This window comes from Podarcis muralis, chromosome 4 (genome assembly GCF_964188315.1).
Source record: "Podarcis muralis chromosome 4, rPodMur119.hap1.1, whole genome shotgun sequence".
Lineage (NCBI taxonomy): Eukaryota > Metazoa > Chordata > Lepidosauria > Squamata > Lacertidae > Podarcis > Podarcis muralis.
The window spans coordinates 47928490-47935015 of NC_135658.1; the positions used below are offsets into that span (position 1 = coordinate 47928490).

The 6526-nt window shown below is 41.5% G+C and overlaps 1 protein-coding gene across 2 annotated transcripts in view; it reads right to left on the bottom strand.

The window, feature by feature from the left end:
- Positions 1-6428, bottom strand: part of NRIP1 (nuclear receptor interacting protein 1) — a 78397-nt gene extending 71969 nt beyond the window's left edge. The window contains exon 1 of one of the 2 annotated variants that reach the window (XM_028726938.2): positions 6041-6428. The gene's annotated coding sequence lies outside the window, so the exon portion shown is untranslated. Of the gene's footprint in view, positions 1-5709; positions 5816-6040 lie in introns of those variants that run through there. The other variant, XM_028726939.2, reaches the window with a different exon arrangement.
- Between the last annotated feature and the right edge of the window lie 98 nt (positions 6429-6526).

The following is a 6526-nucleotide window of genomic DNA, read 5'->3' on the forward strand; positions in this document are numbered from 1 at the left end:
CTTGAAAAATGAACATAATATTTTAGCAGCAGTTCATTCACACTGTTCTGAAGGGTTCCCCATCTGTTGGATGTTTTATGAGCCACCACATATATATTAAGCTATTTTCATCTAATGTTTTATTTGTCATTTACCTATAACATGATATGGATTGGCTGAATCTGTATTTCTGTAAATTCGGCCTATGTAACAAAGTAAACAAAGATGTAACACAGGCAAAACCATTTAAAAAATTCAGATTTGCACTCATCACAAGCTCCTTTTGCCTGAAAAACGTGGGATTATGTTAGCTGCTGTAGAATGCTGTCCTTCCCCATATCTCAATAGTGCAACGTACTTGATCCCGCCCGATCACCACAAAGCTTTCCTTGTGAGAGTCAGCACTGAAATTTCTCCTCAAAGATGAGACCCACATGTAGTTCCTAGCTACAGAATTACAACCCCAAAGAGGAACTCCAGTGCTTGATTACGTTCATGCTAGCCAGTGCCACATGGCTAGAGGACACCATCCAAATAGATGCTCCAAAATTATGGACTTATTTCCAGTTTGAGATTTCATATTCTGAGTCAGACTATCTTCCAGATGAAGAAGAACAATTTTGTTTCAATTGCGATGTTGGTACAGGTGGCTTTAATCTATAACACTGTGGGAATTTTTTACAGTTCACACTTTAGTTCCGCTATAAAAGTATTTTTATTCAATACTTGCCCTCAGGATAATGATCTGTAACTAATTTTCTTTTCTTTATAAATTCATCTTGCTATTGGAAAAAAGAATCCAGATTTTAAAAAAATGTTGGGCAAATTTACTGCAGTTTTAAGCAAAGACGGACACGGACTTAAGTACACCATAATGCAACTACAGGATCCGTCTTTCCACTTTTGAAATTCTGACGTTGAAGGGGGTGGGATAAGCACATGCATTTTGCAGAATTGATTTAAGGCAAGCATGTATTTAATCAAAATAAAGAGGAAATACACAGATTTTTTAAAAAGCTAAGTGCATATTAGGTTGAACTACCTCTTCCAATTAGGCAATGTCTTCTTTGGAGGAAAGTGCAGAGTATAGCTCGAATAAAATAAATAGGAAAATAAAATACAATATCGACGTGCCTTTTTATACACACTGCTGCTGTCGTAAACAGCTTGCTTTAAATTCTTCAAAAGAAAAAAAATCATTTGCTAGTTGTAATCTGCAACTGTTAGTTAATATTTTACATATTAACATGTGACCAGGAAAGTTGTATTTTGAGCATGCATGCAATTAAGTGTGCACATGTGTTGATTTTATTAAAAACATGAACAAAAGTGCAAATTAAATACATATACTTTAAAAATGACTAGGAGAAGAAACAAGTTGGAAGAAAGAACACAAGAAGATTCTTGATAAGACAAAGGGTCTATCTAATCTGTTACTAACAGACAGATGCCTCAGGCAGGTACACAAATTTGGCATGAAAGCCTTCCTGGGTGATATTCAGAAATATAGTCTCAGAATGTGGATGTTCCATTTAGATATCATGACTATCAGCCATAGATAAACGTAATCTCTATTAATGAGAATAATCCTTTTTTGAAGCAAAAAAGCACAAAACTCCACCAGTCTCGGTCTCTAAAACAAAAATTATGTAACAAGTAAATATTGTGTAAATAGTTTTAAATGGTCCTTAAAAGATGGTTTATTGACTAGATATATGTTGTACTAAAAGGACATTCCTATTTTCATAGCTCAATCTGCCTCCATTTACTATATAAAAATAGAAAATAATAATAATACTAAGCATTCATTTACAAAGTGCTTTACACAAATTCTTTCAATAATCCTAACAACAATCCTCTAGAGCAGGAAATGGGGAGATAATGGCTTGCCTAAAAACTAACAGTACAATCCTATGCATGTCTACTCAGAAAGAAGTCCCACTGAGTGTATGTGAAGGCAGTATTAAGAAGCCAATTGTTTGCCCTAAAACAGGGGTCAGCAGGGGGCCGGTCCACTGTCCCTCAGACTTGTGGGGGTCCGGACTATATTTTGGGGGGGAAATATGAATGAATTCCTATGCCCCACAAATAACCCAGAGATGAATTTTAAATAAAAGGACACATTCTGCTCATGTAAAAACATGCTGATTCCCGGACCATCCGCGGGCCAAATTTAGAAGGCGATTGGGCTGGGCCTTAGTTTGCCTATCCATGCCCTAAAAGAAGCAAGACTGAGAAGTGTCTTCTTTTGGCTTCTACCATTCTCTGTTCTCATGACAGGAGACATTGGAAATGATTTTCGAATAGCACGGTTTATAAGCTTTCTTGGTTCTGGGAATCCTTATTGTATACTGCAGAGGAAACCCTGAACATCTGCCACAGACCTTTTGCTTGTTGAAAAAGATTCTGACAAATGTCCCAGGGCATTGGTTTTGCCTTTGGTGCCTCATTATTATTCCACGCGAACTAAAAGCACCTTCTACAACATCGAAAAGTACCATTGGCTGCATGTCACAAGAAAACAATAATTGGCATGAGCCTAATAAGCTTCCAAAGAAATTCATCATTCATCAAAACAATTTATAACTGCTGCTCTACAACTAAAAAGGTATACAGAACCAATATCATAGGAAACCTCTATAAGGCCTTGACATTTTCACTAGCATACAGTAGTGGAAGCCTAAGGCATGACCACCAGGCAGGATACAAAAGGAGCTTATGTAACATCAAGTAGTCTCTCATTTTTATTTTCATAACTATCTGTATTTGTTGAAAAAAAGACATTTTTTGCACATTTTTTTTTACAAAACACATCCTAGCACTTCCTTTATCGCAGACCTGAATGCCATTTTCGGTGGCTAAGAAGTGGTATAAAAATCAGTAAATAAGATAACCAATCAAAGAGCCAACACAGAAGTAAAATGCATATTTGCATTTAAGATTCATTAAAAATATGTACATTACATCACATGAGGGGAGGGGAAGGAGCACAGTAGAGGCAGAATTTAACCCTTCCCTTCCTTTTTTTAAAAGCTGGTGTTTGCTGGGGGAGGGGGGATCCCTCATTGGGAGGAAATCCTCCATTAATGCCAATGTAAATAGCTTCAGAGGAGAGATTTTTCTTGAAAATCCAGCAGGGGAATAAAGAATTATATTCCCCTTCCATGCTTTTATGATCGCCATAATGATTATCTTCTCCAGCTGATGCAATGTCTAATTCAAACAAACAAACAAACAAACAAACAAACAGCTCAAACAAATGAAAATAAAATGCCACATCTAGTTTAGACCAGTAACCTGTCACAGTTCTCATACTTCACCTTAAAACTGAGTTTGAAAAACAAGATACAAGAAAGGAGTTAGAATTTTTCTCCAGCATTTTTCCCCCAGAATAAATGCAATACATACAAAATACCCAGGTTCAAAACACATGTAGTATTTCCAGACCCAGGACTAATCATCACACTAAAGTGCAAATGTTTTCTAACCTCTATGTAACAGGCACCATTGATTAATAAACTTTTAATTTATAACTCTCTCAAAATCCCATGGGCCTTCAAGGGGATTTTCAAAGCTCAAAACACAAAGAAGACATCAGAACACAGAAAATTTGCACATGCCCAGTAAAAATTAATACATCAATTAAACTGTAGTATCCTAATGGATACATTATGGCTATGCCAAGCGCTCTTGCTGCATTTTTTTAAAGTTTAGTCTATAAGACTTTGCACTTTCTCCATCATGCTTCATTCTCCTGAAAATTATAGCCTCTTGAGATTTTATATTATTTAATGAGATTTATTCACTTTATTAATAATAATCATAGTGTGCACAACAGCATTCATTCAAATTTCAACAACTTGGATATGGTTTGTGAAGGAGGGACCTTGTAGTCAAATTTAACTTCTGGTTAAGTAAATTAGCAGATGAAATTTAACAAGCTGAATGGGTAAATGTGTAAAATGCTACCATTTCACTGTTTAATGTTTTGCTGATGTTTTCTTTAAATTGTCTTCCGGTGAATAAGGAGGAACAGAATAATGACCAAGATAATGGAGGGCACAAGACTTCTGTCCAAAACAATTGTGAGAAATCTTGAACCTCTTTAGTGGTCAGATGTGGAGATCAAATGCAACCAGAGAAGACAGATTACAGGATACAGTGCAGCCTGCAACTTATCTCCATGCAACAGTAGCATATCATGCAACCATCACACCTTCCATTTCAATCTATTATCAATTTGCAATGAGGAATTTACTCAAACAACAACAAACTATGATCTTACTTTTACTGAAGGGGGGAGCCAAGCAAACTTATTAAACTTATACTTTACATTTGAATTTAGTTGTTTGTACCACGTGAGCAGTCAACCACTTACAAGCATTTGCAGACATTAAAAATAGTCATCAGCATTCTCCCTTCAAACATCTTTATATTCAGTGCTCTAACACTTACATCAGAAACTTTTTTGCCTTGAACCTTAGTGATGTGTCACACATAAGTTTAAATAAAGATCCACTCAGATCGGCCACTAGAAGAGTCTTTATTTTACAGGCTAAAGAAGAATATTGACCTCCAAAAAGTAACCTTTCATTTCTGAAATTCAGCATGTTGAATTGGTACTCTTTTCCTAATGAATTATATGATTTATCCGTACAATTCTGCATGCAGACATGACTTACTAATCTGTTTTGATGCCAATTGAATAAAGCATCCCAGCAATTAGTTATCACGGAACCAGTTAGTTATGACTTAAGACACACAAAATAGATTTTCAGAAACTTCATCTTGCCAAATAAAACATACACTAGAGTACACCTGAAAATACGACGGGGTTTTAAAAGAAGAAGCCCATGTATCAAGGATTCACAATCATGTCAAACAGGGATACATTTAATAAAAAAACAATTAAAGTCTCTTAATACCACTTCTAGAGACCTTACCGTCACAGAACAAAATTTCTGCTCAAATACGCAAACTATTTGCAATGACAGCCCAACTTGTTTCCAAGTCCATTTTCCAATTTCTCAAATCACAACAAAGAAGAAAACACTTTAAAATATTTATACTTCCTAGGGTGAGAAAAGTAATCAGAAGGATATAGAGTACGACCGAATGTGGTGGTGCTTGCCATACAGAGGAAAAGGGAAGGACAATATGCGGGGGGGGAAAGGGATGGAGGAGCGTAGCATGATGGAACTAAATAATGAGAAAGCACCTTTTCTGGAGGATGGGGATGGAGTGGGAGTTTGTATGTGACACAGAAGAGGGGGTGGAGGGGGGAACCTACCCAGCCGGTGTGCGTGTGCTTGCGTGCGTGGCGATGGAGAGGAAGTGAATAAATAACCAAGTGAATAAATAACAGGAGGTGAGCGCAGACGGAAAGGAGGCATGGCCTTGTCTAGTGCGGTTGTGCAGGCAATTAAGAAGAGGTGGGAGCTTAGCAAGGGATGGAAAGAGACTTTGGAGCGAGGGAGGGAGAGGGAAGGAAGGCGGACGCTCGAGCCACACGCCAGGTTTTCCTCTTCCCTTCCACATCCCGCAGAGGAGCTGCTGCTGCTGCTGGAACTGCAGCTCCTGCGCACAAGACTTCGTGGCTCCCTGAATAATTCAGGGAGGGAGGAGGGGGGGGAGAGAGAAAGGTCCGTCTCTCAGAAAGAATGCAAACCAAGAAAAGGAGGGTCAGCACTAGGAAACTACCCACTCCGCTTGCCCTGCCTTCCCACCCACCTTTAATTGCCGGTCAAACTTTATTTGTCTAAAATGCTTCGCGAGGAGGGAGACGGGCTGCCACCGGAAATAATCTCTCGCTCCTGGGAGACCCGAAGTCAAGCCCGGGTATTGTTCCCTCGTCGCCGGAGCCCCATCCCTCCCTCCCTCCCTCTCTCCGGGCGCTCGCTGGTTCTGTCAGGTTTCCAACGCAGCGCCTCCGCTCCCCTCCGTCTCTCCATAGAGCCCCCAGCCGCCGCCGCCACCGCGGCCATTTCCCATTGCTAGCCTCCCCTGTCTCCAGCGGCAGAGGCGGAAAAAGCGCCGGCCTCCGTGGCCCTCGCCAACTCACCTCGCCGGCCCCTTGCGCGGCGACCGCCGCTCCCAGCCGCCTTTCTCCCGGGAAGCTGCTCCTGCTCTCCGTCTGACTTGGCTCGCCTCTCGCCCTCCTGTCCGTCGGAGGGGGAGCTCCGAGCGCGCGCGCGCGTCGCTGCCGCCTCCTCCGCCTCCTCCAAATGCCACCCCTGACAAGCGGGCGCGAACTCCGGCGATGAGTTCTAGCGCGGAGAGCTCGGGCGAGCGGCGCCTGAACAGGGAGGGGGAAGAAGCAACTCGTGAAGGCGACGCCGCCTCAGACGCCCGCCCAGCACGCAGATACACAAAGCTCCCCGGGGACGCCGTCCTCTCCGGAGCAAGAGCTCGGCGCCCGCGCTGGCAGCAGCGCCTCCGCTCTTTCTCGCTGGTTCGGGGCTCTGCTGCAATGCCTGTGAGGCTGACTTTCAAAGCCTCACCCGCAGCCCGAGATCCTCCCTCCCCTCCTCCCTTTCCACCCTGTCAG